This window comes from Sorex fumeus, unplaced genomic scaffold (assembly GCF_029834395.1).
Source record: "Sorex fumeus unplaced genomic scaffold, SorFum_2.1 ptg000265l, whole genome shotgun sequence".
NCBI classification, from domain to species: Eukaryota; Metazoa; Chordata; class Mammalia; order Eulipotyphla; family Soricidae; genus Sorex; species Sorex fumeus.
In genome coordinates, this window is record NW_026606322.1 from 8,759,385 (window position 1) to 8,777,621 (window position 18,237).

The window sequence follows — 18,237 nt, forward strand, 5'->3', positions numbered from 1 at the left end:
ATACACACATGTACATATCATTTGATCACCCTCCATTTGATATTTTATTAGTTTTTCATCTTTTGCCAGTGACCAGGATATGCTTGATATACTAGGCTAGCTAGGTTTACTCAGAACCCCTCTTGTTGCTAGTGCTTTTCATAATTTCCTACCCATTTCCAATCTTGCCGATTCACATGCCCTTGTCAAAAATTTCCACTTAATCTAAGTTGTTTTTGGAATTGAACTTGATCACTTTCAATGAGTCAGCATAATTTTTTTTTCTTAAATACAAGATGCTCTAAGGAAAATATGAAGAACGCAATGAAATTCTATCAAATGCCTATGAAAAATACATTATGGGTGCTGGGGGTATGGTTTCGCGAGAGTGCACTTACCTTGTCTGTGTTAGACCCTGGACTAGACAGTCAGCATTTCAAGTTCCCACTTACAAGCTGGGAGTGCCCTGAGCATCACAGGGTATGGCCCAAAACAAATGAAAACATTTTCAAACTACAAGTACAGTATATTTCTTGGAGGAAGGTTATTTTGATCATGACCCTTATCTTCCAACAATTTGTTTCCCTCAGAGTGCAACTTTATATTATGCCAGACGCAGCCTTGAGTTCAGAGAGCAATCCCTCTCCCCTCCCCCCCCCCCCCCCCCCCCGTTTAGGGAACGGCATACATTTTTAATCGATCATTGGTAAACACGATAAAATTTCACGTGTGTAGCTTTTTAACTTTACCCCTATAACGTGTTTAAGAGATGAAAGTGGTGCCCACCACCAAACTTTCTTTAGGAGCCCCTTTAGGTGAATGAACGGCAGCTGCAAAGTCTCTGTGGGGTTTAACAGTGGTGTGGCAAAAAGAGTTTACCAGTAGCTAGATGTTTAGGCAAGGCAAGGTGACTTTACTGGAAAACACACAGTTCCCGTGGACAGAGTGGAGGCCCGAGACAGCTTTCCCTCACACAACCTCAGGGAACCTTTTTAATTGTGTGTCCAGCAGTTTAGGTAGGAAGTATCTGCTTTCTACAGATTAGCCAATTCCGGGAAGTAAGTGACAGCCAGATGTATGGGGGGATTCTAAGCACAAGGATTTGCTTTTACAAGGACTTTTCAGCGTGGGAGGCACTTTATGCATTAGCATATGCCGCTTAACTTAGGAATCTTTCTTCATTGACTGTCTAGCTCACCTGGGTCCTCATCTCATTTCCCTCTCCCTTCACCCGAAACTGCCTGAGGTAAAGAACAAGCACTTTCCAAGAATTTGGCCTTGGGGATTGTGACGCTGAGCGTCAAAGAGATGAAAAGGGTTTATTGAGGTATCTGGACCGCATTTAATTTTCTGTATCTCGCTCTTTTTGCTCCTGGTTAACGCTGGACTTCAAGTTTTGTGGGCTCCAGTCGGGGTGCTGGTTCTGCAGGAGGCTAGCCATCTGAAACGCAATTCACTTTTCCCGTTCGGTTAATATTTTCAATGAAAATAGGAAGGGCGGCTTGTGACGAAAGGTTCTACCTCGTATTTTTTTTTTTTAAAACCTGCTAGAAGAACCAATTTCCCCTATCAGTTCTGCCAGGGCTTGGCGGCCTCCGGCGACCCGGGAGCTTGGTAACCTGAGCCCCACTTCTGCAGCGAGCCAGCCTGACCCGACGTGGCCTTTGCGTCTCGGGCCTCGCCAGACCCTCTCTCCGGCTCTCCTCGCCACCGCCCGGGATGCAGCGTCCAGCCTGCTGCCTCAGCCGTCTGCGACAGCTCCGCCGCCGGCTCCCCTCCTTCCCGAAGGCGCCCCCCGCCAGCCCGCCGCGCCAGACAGCGGGTAACCGCCGCCTCCGCTGGGGCATCCCGGCTCCATAGGCCCGGCGCGCGGCAGACGCCGGCCTCGCACTGGCCAGCGCCGCTGCCCCTCACCCCGCAGCCTCGCAGCCATTGGCCCCAGGCTGCCCTTCGTCATCCCCCGCCTCGCTTCCAGTCCCGCCTCCGTCGCCGGGTCATTTAAGTTTATCACAAATAAATAAATAAAGGAGGAAATAGAAATGCGTAGAAAGTAAAAGCCGCCGGGAGGGGGCGGGGTCGCGGAGGAAATGGGTGGGCGGAGCAGAGGGGCGCGGGGGCCCACAACCGAACTTGATCGTGTCCGTCTGGGCCAATGACGGCTCACTCCAGTCCTGGCTGACGGGCTGTCCCGACCAATAGCCTTCCACCTCTCGGATCACTGAACAACGAGCTACGACTGACCTCTCCGGAGTGGGCCAAGTGCGGCGGGGGTGGGGTGGGAAGAGTGTCAGCCAATGAGCTGTGAGCGGTTTTCTGAGCGACGTTCCCCGGCCCCAATGGCGGTTTGAGATAGCGGATTGGGGTTCTTGTCGTCCAATCGGAGGCGGCCGAGGTGAGGGACGCGGCAGATGGGGCGGGGCCAGGGGAGGGGAGGAAGGAGAGTGTATTTTGTTTATGGGCGGCAACCTCACGCGGGGCGTTTAGTTCTTACTGGCTCCCGCAAGCGTAGAGTGGCGGCGGAGCCATCCAATCGGAAGGGGCGACGGAGGGCTCGCCTCGTGAAGCGCCCAATGCGGTCCTGGTGCCGGAGAAGTAGGGGCGGGGGGAAGTTTCGGAGTTGAGGAAAGAAGATTAAAGAGCGCCAGGAGGTAACGCCAAAAACTCGAATTCGTTGTGGGGCGGGAGGAAGGGCGTGTGCGCGTGCCAAGAGGGACCGGGCGTCAGCCGGGCGCTGGGGGCCGGGGGCGAGGGGAGCGGGGTGGGGTGGGGCGGGGGGGAGCGGGTCGGAGCGGCGAGCCCGCGGGCCGTCGGCCGGCCGAGCGCGCGCGCCCCGCCCCTCTCGCTCCCCCGGGCTCTCTCGGGGCGCCCCTCCTCGGGGCCCGCGGCGGCCTCGTCCGACCCGGCGGGTGGGCGGGGGCCAGCGCGGGAGAGTCCTGCGTCGGGGCGGCGGGGCGGGGCGTCCCGCAGCTGGAAGCGTGTCTGCTGCCCGCAGCTGCCGCCGGCCGGGAGAGGAGCTGAGGGGCGTGTGTGTGTGTGGGGGGGGGGCGGGGACCCGCCGCCGCCGCCGCCACCCCCGGAAAGCCCAGAGGCGCCTGCCGGGCTCGCGCCACCTCGCCCGGGCTCCGGGGCGCCTTCACCGCCAGTCGCGGTCCCCGAGCCTCCGCGCGCCCGTCGCCCGCCCCTGAGGAGGCCCGAGGTGGTGGTGGGGGCGCCGGGGACGGGCACACACACCCCCTTTTCCCCCCACGGGCGCGCGCGGCTTCGCGGCCCCTGAGCGAGTGGCCTTCGCGCTGGCGTGTCGCCGCCCGGGGCCGCCCCGGGGAGCCGCGGCGCCAAAGTTTGCAAAGAGACGCGCGGGGCGCGGGGTTCCCAGGGCCCCCGCACCCCGCACCGTGTCCCGCGCCTCTCGCGCGCGCCCGCCTCGCGCCCGCGCCCGCGCCCGAAGCCGTTCCCCGCTGTTTAGAGATGCCGAGGAGGCAGGCGGCTGGGAGTTTTCGAAAAGTTGTATTGATAAACACACTTGCACAAACATATGCCAGGCACACGCCTCGACTATCAACACGAACGCACAACACAATATGGCGTACAGCTCCGCTCCCGCGCGCCCGCCGCGCCGCAGCCCCCCGCGCGGACCCCGATAACGGCAAGTTCGGACGGCGCCCGGAGGCGCGCGCCTTGAGGACCGGCCTTCGAGTCAACGTCGCAAACGCTAGCTGCTAGGAGGACCTTTTCTCCAGTCCCCGAAGAGGTTTATTTATTATTTTTTTTTTAAAAGATACCCGAAGAGTGCCTCAAGGCTGAGGTGCTGTGGGCATGCCAGGCTCCTAGGACGTTTCAGTGAAGACGCATCTTAGCAGGGGCGTCTCACGCCTCCCGTTTTTCCCAGGGCACTCCGTCAAGTTACTGCCTCGTGGCAGTTGAGAGTTTGGACTGCTAATGACCGTTTCGTCAATAAATTCTGCGAATGCAACAGTGCAATAGTTTCCAGGGTCAGGCCCCTGAGGCTTAGACGCCCGGAGACCAAGTTTGATCCCAGGCACTGTGGGACCTTTCTCCCCCCTGGCAAGTACCGCAGGGTGTGGCTTCCTCCCAAATAAATAGAGCTCATTTCCATTACCAAAGTCCTGAATGGTCTCCTTTCCTACCTGTTGCTTCTAATCCCGTCCACCCTTCGCTATCACATGGGAGTAGTTAAAACAGCTCCACCCCGACTCCTGGTATAAATTTAAGCAGCCTAGCTTTGACTACTTTCTGTGTGTCTGTTCGCCACTGGGTCCTCGGGTGCTTCTTGGAAGAAAGCAATAAAACACCCAATTCACAGATCTTTATTCCCCCCCCCCCCCCCACACACACCCTTTTGGGCTTGCTTTATTCTTCATTTTTGGTCAAGTTATTTGATCAGAATGTATAAAAGACGATGTATGAACAGTGCATGGTAATCCCACTGTACCATCACCAGGACTAGTCTTCAGTAAAGCTTTTGGAATTGCCCTTGACGTTTAATCTCTAAGATCTGGTTGTGCTATCCAGTGAACTCAGTTTTAGAGTGCTTTAGGCTTGAGAATACCTGGAATTCAAATAAATTGATGAGAAAAGATGTGAGTTTTTGTATGTATTGCTCACTGAATCAGCAGTTGTGTGTTGGTTTTGTAGTATCAGATTCACGGACCCCAGAGGTCTTTTACACATGAAGATCAAGTAACAAGTTACTGTCTACCAGTCTCCAAAGCAGTATTCCCTTCCATAGCGTGGGTCTGATTTTAACAGACGAAAGAAAGACATTTTGAGACTATAAAATGTCGTATTTTAATTTCCAGTAAGAATCCCTCACCCTTAATCTAGTTCCTGTTAAGATGCCTGTATTTTTTAAGATTATAATACACCAGGAAAAACCAGATATAGTTGATGTATGTACTGCTAACTACAGGAACACAGTACAAGTTTGAATGGCATGCTAGAGGAAAGAAAACTGTGAAGATTTTAATTGTGGGTTGTGAGAGTTAAGAACTATTAGTTGATGGTGATAATTCCAGTTTCATGTGTAGTTAGGCCATCTTTATTTGTTTGGTTTTTGGACCACACCATCAGTGTGCAGGGCTTCTTCCTGGCTCTGTGCTCAGCGATTACTCCCGTTGGGACTCAGGGTGTTGGCAGTGTCTGGGATCTCATGGCTTGCTAGCCAAGCACCTTGCTCTGTGTACTGTTTCTCCAGTTAAGGGTTATAAAATTTTTGAGATCAACAGATATCTAACTACTGTTGTTGGAAAATCAGTATGAATTTGACTGCTGGGCATGGGAATAAATTCTAAGGTAAAAGCTACTTTGCATTATTTTTTATCTCAAAAGTGAAAATCTTTAGTATAATTTCTAATCAAATTGGATTTCTTGAAAAAGAGGTTTGAGCCAAGAGTAATTAGGTCATTTTAGAAGAACAATAAAAGATGTAACTAAGGTTCCTGTAAAGGATCTAAACTTGCTAGATGAATTGCAAATTATATTGAGTGTTTTAGAATGAGAGGAGACTTCAGAATATTTAGGATACAATAGTGGAACTTGATGGGCCCTGCTTTGTTCTCTGAAATAGTGCTACTTTTTTGAACTGGGTATTTAAATGTATCCAGTTCTTCTTAACATAATTGGGGGCATTTAGGATGTAACTGCATCACCTTTCAGGTGGAGGTTACATCCTTATGTAATGTACACATTGTGCACTTGAGATTGCTAGAAGAGGTTTTTGGAGGAAACTTTATAACACAGCTTCATTCTTGCTTTAGAAATATTGCATTTGAAAGAAATAACTGAAGTTTGAGCATGCAAAGAGGTGTTTCTTGTATCTTGGTTACTGTTTTGAAACCTCCAAATGGAAGAACCTGTATTTACCTCCAAATAGAAAAGGTCATTTTAATAAATAGAGGTTTTGTTATTATAATTATAAACTTGCCTTTTTAAATAACTAGATATTACTGTAGATGTTACTTTAGATTTTAAAAGCCTAGGTGTTGAAATTTACACTAAAATTCCTTTGGGTCCCCCTACCCCCCAGATTGTGGTAAACCTTAAACTAGCTTTTTTTTTTTTTTTACTTAGAATTTGATTTGGAAAAATGTCTAAGAAATCAAGTTAAACTTGAATCTTCTTCAGTTGTGATTTTATCAAGATAAGATGGAAATTTGTTGTAATTAATTTACAGGTGACAATGAAAAGAGAAAAAGAGGAAGACTGCAAAATATGCTTTGTTATTTAAACCTTTCTTTCAAACTACAAAGCATTTGATTGGCACTTTTCTGATTTAATAGAACATTTGTAATGCAAGAGGAAGATTACAGAAGATGTTAGCATTACTTAGACTCAAATTTTTTAGTCTGTAGGTGTAAAATTTCTAGGTTTCTAACCGAAAAAAACCTTGGTTCTTGGTTTAAAGAGTATATGATTTAAAGTTGAATTTGTTGTTCCTAGTAACAGTGTCTCACCTTTGCAAAACCTAGTTCATAGCTCTCCTGTAGCTAGTTTTCATCTTGTTATTTTTCTCTCTCATAGTATGTCTTATTTTGCTAGCTCTGTTAGTAAGGATTTTAAGTAGGATCACTTGTTTACTTACAGTCTTCCACCCTCCAGCCCTCCCATCTCCTGCTGTGAAGGACTTGAATTTCTATACCTATATTGGGCCTTTATTTATGCTAATTTGTATTATAATTACTGCTTCCTGAAAGACTATGTGTGTTAATGCACTTTAGTGAACGTTTTTTTTTTTCTTTTTGTTTTGAGGTCACATCTGGCATGGCTCAGGGCTTATCCTTGCCCTGAGCTCAGGGTTCACTCCTGGAGGGCAATATCCTGGAGAGACAGTTTGTGGTGCTGGGAATTGAAAGCAGGTCAGCTATCTAAAAGGCGAAAGCTCTGCTCACTGCATTATATCTGAAGCCCCACTAGAGATGTTGAGGTTACCGCTGTATAGAGACCTGCTAGAATTTGAAAGCTGAAGGAAAGATTTAGGAAACAAAGCATTTTCTGTTACTGTTTTTAATCTGAAATCTGTTTAAAGTGCAAAATGGAAGAATAGTTGATGAATGATAGAAAGTTGAACTTGAGTTCTAATAAAGATGGTTGATTAATTTGTGTGAGGAGAGAGAGAAGAGAGAAAGGAGAGAGAGAGAGAGCGCGAGAGAGCGAGTATTGATAGAGATTAAAGAGCAGCTTCCGAAAAAAGACACATTCCAGCCCTGCCTTGTGGTCTTTGGCATGGAATGCAGTCAAAGTTTCCAGGTGATTTTGTTTAACCTATTTTATTATCTTATTGTCTAGTTCTCGCTTTCAGAGAACCCGGCAGATTACCGAGAGTATCATGCCCGCATATACGTCTGACTGGGAACACCTGTAAAGTTGATTAGAGGCTGCCCCAAAAGCCTCCATCCCTCTCGGAGAGCCTGGCAAGCTACCGAGAGTATCCCGCCCGCACGGCAGAGCCTGACAAGCTACCTGTGGTGTAGTCGATATGCCAAAAACAGTAACAGTGATGGTCCTCATTCCCCTGACCCTGAAAGAGCCATCGGGCTATATTAGCACACAACAGGGACGAATGGAGACGTTACTGGCGCCTGCACAAGCAAATCAATGAACAATGGGGTGATAGTGATAGTGATTATTTATCAACACTTTGTTTTGAGCAGTGTGAATATACAGACTAGTTGTTTTTTCAATAATTTGGATTAAAACTTATTATAGAAATATTTTTAAAGTACAGTTACCAAGCAGCCCATAAAATGAATGAAATCTAAGGTGAAGAGTTCCTTAGAACACAATCCACATGAGAAGGCTCTTGAGTTTCCAAAAGTGGTGTTTAAAGGGCAAAAGATAAAGCATGACATCTGTCAAATTTTAAAAGTAATAAAGCATGACTAGTTCTATTAATATTCGTATCTTAAGGTTTTATTAATATGCATGTTTGAAGGTAAGTGTATGTGTACAGTGCATTTTTAGTCAAAATTTGGGGTGTTATTGGCTAGGCACTGTCATTTCTTTGCCAGAGATATGAGACTGTGAGGGCTAACCATCTGTCAAATGATAGAGACAAAGAAGGGTTTAATATACTAGTCTAAAATTTCTACAAACTTGTTTTGAATTGTATTGTCATTTTGTTTTGGCCTTCATACTCTGTGTTGAGTATGCACTGGTCAGTCACCCCACTTTGTTTTATGAACAAACTATTCAAGGTCTAGATAAGGTTAATGTCAAAGCTGATATGATTTGGAAGCGAGATAAAATATGCTTTGATTTTGTTTTCATGTAATGATTAAAAACTTACAAGTAAGACACAAATAACTAGCTGCTCACAGATGACTTTATCACAATGATTTTCACCTACCCATTCTGTATTTTGGGAGCCTCCATTCTTTTGCTGTCTATATTCAAGCCTTATATTTCAAACCCATTCCTGAGCTGTTTGGGGGGAATAAAGTAGCAACAGGAATCCAGATTGCCTGTTTTAGGTACAATATGGTGTGATGTGAAATTGAAACAGCAGATTGGTGAGAAACTTTAGTTTCAAACAAATATAAACTAGTTTGTTTAGTGAAGTCATACACAAAACAGTAGGCTCTATTGACAGGGCAAGATTTTTTCCCAGTAATTTCCGCATTATGAGGTCACTTTGGTTCTTTGCAAGAGTAGTCTATTCTCAAGGCACCATATAAGAAAAAGAAACTTTAATATTGCTGATTGTAATGATATACTTAGATATGGCAGGCCGAGGAATTATTTATAGCAGTGCTAATTATATCAATAAAAATAGCAATATTAATACTGTGAGTGTCAAAATCCATTCTTGACAGTAGGAGGTAAACAGAAGTATAGTCAAACAAAGCAGCCAGCCTGTCTGTACTGTCAGCTCATGAATATGCACTTCAGGAAAAATATATACACAGTTTAGAAAATTGTCTCTACTGATTTAATCTTTTAATTTTGAACTTTTTAAAATAATTTTTTAATTTCTAATTCATGCAATATTAAAAAGATTGATTTTTAGTTTTGTAATTTTGGATACTCATTTTCTTGCTAACATTAGCTAGTGTCTAGAAACTTATAGTTTAGTACTTTATAAATGATCAGAAATTCATTTAATGCGTATCCTTATTTTTAGAACACAGATTATCATTGCAAGAGGAAACTGGAAAAACTTCTAACAATTTGTGAAACAAAATAATACAAAAGAAACAGAAACCACTAGTAACTTCAATACATTTCTGGCTTCCTTTATAAAGATAAGAAATATCCTACATGATTTTAGCTTAAGGAAAAGCATAAAATTTCCTTGTGGTTTTCATTCTTGTCAATTTTTACAGTTTAATGTATTTTAAATGTGTATTCCTAAGACTATAAAACCAAGTAAGTAGTGTCTGGAAAGATGAGACAGCAGGTGAGAAGTTTGCCTTGCACAGAGCCAACCTCAGTTTGATTCCTGGCACTGCATATACCCCACTAATGCCAGGAGTGATCCCTGAGCACATAGCCAGGAGTAAGTCCTGAGTACCACTGGGTGTGCCCTCTCCCGTCCAAAGAATCAAGTAAGTAGAATCTATTACATTCAAAGATTTTTAACTTGAGGTGATTACATATAATGTTTTAGTTAATTCTGCATATATGTGGAAAGCTGGCCATCTAACTGACCAAGGGCCTACGTGACCCGCAGCAGGCCAAGTCCCAACTTGGGCAAATCCAGTGCTATGCATGGAATCCTGTGCTATGCATGGTTATCTTGAGGAAACATCTGTCATAGAACATCTGTCATGGCTGTCCGCAAAAACAAGAAGTAACTGACAATGATTAACCGTGTATGTGAAACGTATAGACTTTGTAACTTTCCTAACCATACATGGACATGACCTTTTGGTGTAACTGCCTTATGCTTTGTATAGACTTTGTAACTTTCCTAACCATATATGGACATGACCTTTTTGTGTAACTGCCTTATGTTTTGTATGCATAGTTTCCTGTACTGATAGGTATATAAGCTTTTGCTGCCCTAAATAAAGTCTGTCCTGTCCTGTCCTATCCTCTCTCCTAGCTTCTTGTCTCTTCTTGTGTCTGTGTATCCATTCAGTCGATCCCTCCTTGCACGTATGGAACCTGAAACCCTCCCTGCGGGTCCGGGAGACGACTCCGCGGGTCCCCCGCAGCGGTCCCCCCGCCCATATATTAGATTTACCTACTTTATTTTACTCTTTGAAAAATAGAGTGTAAGGGTTTAGGTGAGTATAGTTCTATCACTAGTTATTTGATCTTGGACATATCAAATAATCTCTTTGAGTCTCTGCCTTGACTTAATCTTCAGAGTCACTTTAGTTTAATATGATAAATGTGTTTCTTTCAATATTTGACTCTAGTTTCAGGTGATGTGATAGGAAGGGATGTTTGGGCAGCATGAAAAAGAATATGTGAAATATTTGATTTTGCTTATTTATTTAGTCCTTGATAAAAGTTTCATTTAAGTAATACTTGACATTAAGTATAACAGTAATATATAGTTATATAATATTAGGTATTTATTATTTATAATCTTGTAGTTGGTAGCAATAATAAGTTTATTTAAAAATTTTATTATCCTAGTTTTTCTCAAGAAGATAGTATTAGCAATAGACTTTATAAACATGGTGATTTGTATTTTATTTGCATAAAGTTGCTTAACTGGTAAAAGGAGATGGTACAGTGAATTATCATGTGGCCATTTTCTAACTCTAAAACATAAATATGTGTATTTCTTCAATGAATAAGAATGTTTGTTTCTCATGCCTTTCCAAGCAAAAAATTTAATCTACTCTAGGTAATCAGAAATCATCCTATATTGATGTTTTACAGTTGGTAACCTTTTAACTACTGGATTTGATCTTTAAAAATTTTTTAAGATGGAATGGTTCATGAGTTTGCATGTCTTCCTTGCGCAGTGGTAGCTATCATTCTAGTTTTAGTATATATGCTGCTGAAGCAAGCACCGGATTTGAGTTTTGAGTCTCTATTATAACCCATCTATGCAGAGACTTATATCTGCAGGATGATAGAGCAGACAAAGTAAACTTCTTTTTTTGTTGAAGAATAATGGAAATAGTCTGTTAGTAAGATTCATAAATGCTGTGCTGTTACATATAGGCATATAAACAGTTGTACACACTGTGTACCTACCTTGATGAGACTTTATTTCATGATAACCTCAAATTTTTCATTTAAAATTTCACTCTTTTTAATTAACTCACATTCTTTTTGCTAATATGAATAATAATGAGAGACTCAAAACTATTTAAAAAATAAAACTGAGGGAAAGCGCAATCTGGAGAAAGCTATACAGTCCCAGGATACTCCCCATTTTCTACACCCACCCACAACTCCAGATGTTCCTGGTACTAATCATAACATTTTATAAATCACTTCACAGACAAAATATACAGCAAACTCTCCAGCATATTAGGTAATGGTAAGCCATTCTGGCCTACCGAATGTCTAGCTAATAGGAAGAAGTCACGGTCATCGTCACGGTCCTCCTGTTGTTCATTGATTTGCTCTAGTGGGCCCAGTAACGTCTCCATCATGAGACTTGTTGTTACTGTGTTTGGCATATCGAATACATCATGGGTAGCTTGCCAGGATTTGCTGTGCAGGCGAGATATTCTCAGCAGCTTGCCGGGCTCTCCGAGAGGGGCAGAGGAATCGAACCTGACTTGGCTGGGCCGGCTCTATGCAAGGCAAACGCCCTACCACTGTGCTATTGCTCCAGCCCTAGGAAGAAGTAGTGAGCAACATTTTAGATCAGTCATTGTGTATTAAAGGAGATATGAGTACTTTAATGCATACATATATGGGAAAAAAACATTAAGGGCTATTTTAAAGGAAGATAATTTTAGCTTATTGGTTAGCTAAAATCCAGGACTTAATTTAAGAAACTGCTTATATCCCAGGACACTATTGTTAGAATAGTCGAAAATAAAATACATGTTCTTGTGTTAAACAACAGTGATAACAGCAGTGATAAACACTATTTGGGAGCTTACACTGTACCATGCATATATAACTCTATTTTCTTTATTCCAGAGTTTTGTGGAGTGCATAGTTTTTATTATATCAGTTTTAAAGGTATGCCACGTTGCAGAAAGGTTAAGTAACTTGTTTCAAATTCCACAGCTAGTCTGTATAAAAGCTGGCTATTTAAACCTGGGGGCTGGAGAGACAGTACCTTGCCTTGCATGCAGCCAACTTGGGTTTGATTCCTGGCTTCCCACATGGTCACCCAAGGAGAAGAGCCAGGACTATGCCCTGAGCACAGCTGGATGCCAAAATGCTACACTACCACCACCACCAACAAAAGAATCTCAGGTTCAATCTAGAGAACCTAACCTCTTTGTCACCATCTTTTCATGTCTCTATTCTGGGATCATTACAACCAGTACTTGGCCAAAGTAATACTGGTAATTTTATTTCAAGAAAGAAAGAGTAGATTTCGGAAAGGTTCCTGAGAAGAGCAAAAGGTGAAAGAGCACTAAGTGGGAGGAAGGGTTGCTATGGTAGAGTCTGTTTTTAAAATGTAGCTCTTCAGTCTTGAATTACAAATGAGAAGAAATTTGTCTAAAGATTTTATAGTGGATGGACTAGGTGGGTGGTAGCTGCTGCTTGATTTGGTTCAATAGACGACAGTGAAGCTGAATTACAGATACTAAGCCGACTGCAGAAGTGGAGTAGGAGTGAGTCATGGAAAGCATTCCATATCTGGAGTACTGTAGATAGAGACCTCACTGAGGACTAAATCTTAGTAGATTTAATAATCAGGATCCAGGGATCGTGTTGTGAAAATGAGGGAGAACAGAAACTACAAATTTCACATTCAAATATAAAACTTCACAAAGCCAGATTACTTTGAAAGACTCCATTTTTACTGTTTCTAACCTTATATTTGTTTCAGACACCAAGAACTGGTTGAATAGGGGTCACCTACAGTTTGTACCAAAGTCTGCTATATTAGCACAAAAACATCATCAGTACTAAGAATTAGAAACTTTAGGTGCATTACAAAGTGATGTATTGTACCACAAAAACCTGTGCTAAACCTGAGAATGACTGTCACTTATTACTCATAACATTCAGTTATGAACTCAGTGGTTTGGGGCAATTTGTAATATACTTTGCGGTCTTCCCAGGTTTTTAAATACAAAAAAAAAAAACCTCTTTAAATTTGTTTCTGTATTTTTGTGAGCAAAATTATATCTTGATTATATTTAACTTGCACAGTGGGTAGGGCATTTGCCTTACACACGGCCCACCCTGCCGACCCGAGTACAATTCCTCTGCCCCTCTTGGAGAGCCCAGCAAGCTACCAAGAGTATCTTGCCCGCATGGCAAAAGCCTGACAAGCTACTCGTGAGGTATTTGATATACCAAACACAGTAACAAGTCTCACAGTGGAGACGTTACTGGGTCCACTTGAGGAAATCCATGAACAATGGGAGGACAGTGCTACATATAATTAGCATTTGATCATCTTTTCACAGAAAAGCCACAACCACATTAAAGTATAATAGACTATAGACCATCTTATTTTATTTTTTTCTTTAGTTTCACTTTACAAAAAATTCTACTTTATTTGATAGGATAAATGCATTGCTTTCTGAGAAATAAGTGAAGTGATCATCCCATTGTACATGACTTTCAGTTGTATTTAGGACAACTAGAATTAGTTAATGAAAAGTATATGAAATTTTAAGTGAATTTTTATTTTCAAGAAAATTTTAATGACATTGAATTAAGTACAGATACATATTTGTTACATGTGCACTTATACCCTTTATAAGGAACTTGAGCTTCAAAATCTTTTTTGATATAACATTCATTATTGAGCCTCAGTTAATGTATGTTATATACCACATTCATGAATTAATTGGATTTGAATAGAATCAAAGAATAATTAAAATGCTACACTACTACTTATGTGTCTTCATTTTTTCTGCTGTTAATATCTGTTTATTTTTTTCAGACTCTTTAATACTTTAGAAAAGATAGTGAAAAAGTAGTTTTGTATATATATTAAATATAGTACTAAGAAAAACATACAATGAAGTTAAAAGATGGTCAGTATTCAGTTTATGTGTGATGCCTTTGCCCAGCAGGTAGGGTGTTTGCTTTGCACGTGGCCAACCCGGGTTCAATTCCTCTGCGCCTTTCAGATAGCCCGGCAAGCTATCGAGAGTATCCCATTTGCACAGCAGAGCCTGGCAAGCTCCCCGTGGTGTATTTGATGTGCCAAAAACAGTAACAGTAAGTCTCACAATGGAGATGTTACTGGTGCCCACTCGAGCCAATGGATGAACAATGGGAGGAACGTACTACAGTGCTACAGTGCCTTTGCCTATTGTCATTGGTGCTGTTGTTCTTGTTCTTTGGCATCTTGTGGTACCAATTCTTTTTATTAGTAGTGTTTGCTTATCTGATCCTTACAAATAGATCCCCAGAAGCTCATATTTTCAATAGTCTTTTTCTGGTAAAGGATTGAAAAACAAGACAATATTAAATGGGTAGTTTAAGTAGAAAATAATGAAGAGAAAATGGCCACATTTTAATTACTAATTCAAATATTCTAGTGTGTAGTCTTAATTTTTTTTAATATAAAGAATTGCTAAAGAGTTAAAAAGCCAGATATCACTTGTCTTTTTTATGATTGAATGATTTTACATGAATATTATTTTGTTGTGCTTATCTTTATTTTTATGTATATCCTTTTTTATTATGCATATCTTTATATTTGTGTCATGATGACTTTTACTGTACACATAGTAAGTGTATCTAGTATAAAGTGAATTTGATTCAGATATTTTATATACAGTTTAACTTATGACTCACCACCTCTTAAATTCATCATTTAGGAAAGGTTATTTAGAATTACTGTTTATTGAACTAAAACTTCATTGAAAACAGGTACTACATTTTATTTTTAGTGCTCACCATTGGACCTGGCATTTGAGGATTTCACTGTTTTTTGGTCACTCTCTTTTGTAGTCGTCCAAGGAAAGTTACTCTGGTTTTAGTGTACCAGAGTATTCATTCTCTTATTTTCTGTTAAGTTATCCAAATATTGCGTTGTTATTTTTGTTAACTATTATAAGCTGAATTTTTCCAAGACCCTAACATTTTTATACATACTGGTGATCTTTTATCCTTTTAGATACTTAATGAAATTCTACCGTGGCAGAAGTTCCAGTGATGCATTTTCTTTAATGTGATTCAGAAAAGAAAAATATCCGATATCACATTTCGACAGTAAAACAAATCTACAATCAGTTCAGGATATTGTGTTGAATAGAGTACATAGAAGTATGTTACCTGTGATTCAAGGATGAAACCCAGATTTCATATCCTATGTGATTCTTATCTTGATAGTAGGTCAGACAACCCACAGTGCTCTTTGTACTTAATAAATTGCAATTGAGATTTTGAACATTTTATATGAGATTCCTGATTCCTTTTTTAATAAACTTTCACAATAAATTTTTTTTGAATTGAACCAATGTAAGATAGACCTTTACAAAACTGTTCATGATGAGATTTCAGTCATATAGTGTTCCAACACCCATCCCTCCACCAGTGTATATTTCCCAGCACCAGTGTCCCTATGTTCCCTCCCATCACCCTTCTACGCTTCCCCTCCCCCCCTCAGCCTGCTTCTATGGCAGGCACTTTTCTTCTCTTTACCCTCTCTCTCCTCCTTTTGGAAATTGTGGTTTGCAATACAGATACTAAAAGACTATCAGGGATATCCCTTTACCTACTTTTAACACTCAGTTCTTGTCCAACGTGATCATTCCCAGCTATTATTTAATACTGTTCTTTTCTCTATCTTACCTACCCTCTGCCCCACACAGTGTTGTGGTTGGTCACAACCATTGGTCAATTGTGGGAAATAATTTAGAGTTTTATTATTACCTTATTACCCAAGTGATTTAGAAGTATAGACTAGGGAAATATTTCAATCTTAAGTGATATGAACTCTTTCTGTAAATATGTAGTAAGCAAAAAAGGTAATTGGGTTGTAAACAATGTGGATGACACATATACTATCATGTAGAATAGATAAAAGTTTAATTCCTATATAATAGCTGGCATGCTTTTTCTTATAAGTGGACCGAAAAGTTAGAAAATGGAAAACCAACATGATTGGTCATGGTTATAATTTCTACTCACTGAAAATATAACGAATCGATTTGTAGGAAGACAAAGAAGAAGTCACTTGCAAAGCAATAAAAATAATATAAAAAAATCACAAGAATAGGTAAAAAACTGATAGAGAAAAGTTGATTGCCTTAAGAGATTACATTGTCAATAAAGATGAAAGTAATAGCTAATCTGGCATTAATTTAAAATTAATAATAAGCAAGAATAAAAGGTTATTAATTTTAAAAGAAAAATTAATGAAAATAAAAAATATTATAACAAACCTAAAAGCTGGTTCTTTGGAAAGACAAGTACACTATATAAACTATGACAGTGAAAAAGCAACCAGAAAAATATGTGCAAGAGTTCACTATGAAGTGAAATAGAATTAAAAGCATATGCTCACACAAAATTTGTACACAAATGCTGATTACAGCATTAGTCATAATGGTCAAAAAGTGAAAGCTGCTCAAAAACCCAGTAACTGATGAATGGATATATAAAAATGTGGCGTGGACCTAACAATAAAATATTATTCAGCCATTAAAGGGAATGGAGTACTGCTATGTGCCACAGCAAGAATGAACCTTGGAACTGTGCTAAATGAAAAGCAGATACATAAAGGCACATGTTGGTTAATTGCATGTGTATGAAATGTCTAAAATAGGCAAATTCATTCAAACATTAGTAGATTTGGGATTACCAGAGGCTGGGAAGGGATGATGGGAATGGCTGTTTCGTGAATATGGATTTTCCCTGTTGTATTGACAAAAATGCTCTGGAAGAAGGCTTTGTTGATATTTGTACACCTAGTAAGCATAATAAAAGTTACCAAATTTTACACTTTAACATAGTTAAAATAAATTGTTACCTGAATTTTCAGTAGTAAAGTGAATGGCAAAAAAATGAGCAAAAATTGGCATTAGTAATGGAAAAGTAGACAAAAAGTACACAATTGTGAAAGAAATCTAAATGCAACTCTTTGGCAATAAATTTGAAACCTCTTACAGAGGGACCATCTTTTAGTCAAAGTAAATTACAAAAATTGACCTAATAATAAAAGTAGAAAAAGATACCTTTTAGTATAAAAAGATTGGAGTGTTGACCAGGCTCTTTTAAACTATAAGGTACTTTTTAATGTAATTTAAATTACTTTTAGTCTTTTGAAAATACTTAAATTCCCCACTTTCATTTTTTAATGAAATAAAATTTTAACTTTGATAAAGACTACAGGTAAATATTATAGTGCTTAGGAGATTATCACTTAGGAGATAAATGCCAAATTTCTATACAAAATAATAGCAAATGTGAGTAGTGAATCAAAAGAATAATATTCGAGGACCATTAAGTTTTTTTATAAATAGAAATTCAAGTGTGACTCAACAACAGGAAATATATCAATATACTTCATTATATTACTGAGTTTAAGGGGGAAAACTGATGTAGTCATCTGAATAGATGACTACATAATTGGATGCAGTCCAATAGCTACTCATTTAAAAATTAATAAAAATGATTAAATCCCAACAGTATTTCAATTAACATCAGCAATTAGACGTAAAACGATCAGAATTATTTAATATTTACTGGGAGAGTTTACAAAATAATAGTATGCATACAGTGTGAATCAAGTTAACATTTGTACATATGAGTTGAAGGTATCTTTTCTGCTTGATAATGTCATCTGATCTAAAAAGCTGTGGAGAGGGTTTAAAAGACTAAACAATCTCATCTCTCTACCTTGGTGATGATGTTTGTCCACCTTGATTAGGGTTGGCAAGATATTTTCTCAGCAAAATAATTAAATTATTTTTCTTTAAAAATAAGCTGTAGAAATTATTTTTTAATTTTTGTTTTGGCGTCAAACCTGATGATGCCCTGGGCTTACTCTTGGCTCTCTGATCAGGATTCACTCTTGAAGGTGTTAGGGACTATGTGCCTTATCTGAGATTGGACCTAGGACAGCTACATGCAGGACAAGCACCTTAACCCCTGTGCTATTTTTCTGGCTTCTAGAACTCTAATAAGACAAATGTAAATGCAATTTAATACATGAAAATCAGTGACTTCTCTAGAAAA

The 18,237-nt window shown here is 40.4% G+C and overlaps 1 protein-coding gene across 1 annotated transcript in view; it reads left to right on the forward strand.

The window, feature by feature from the left end:
* Positions 1-2,612: 2,612 nt before the first annotated feature.
* The window catches only part of ZBTB20 (zinc finger and BTB domain containing 20), a 903,174-nt gene continuing 887,549 nt past the window's right edge, over positions 2,613-18,237 (forward strand). Inside the window, exon 1 of the mRNA XM_056109442.1 lies at positions 2,613-2,627. The gene's annotated coding sequence lies outside the window, so the exon portion shown is untranslated. The remainder of the gene's footprint in view (positions 2,628-18,237) is intronic.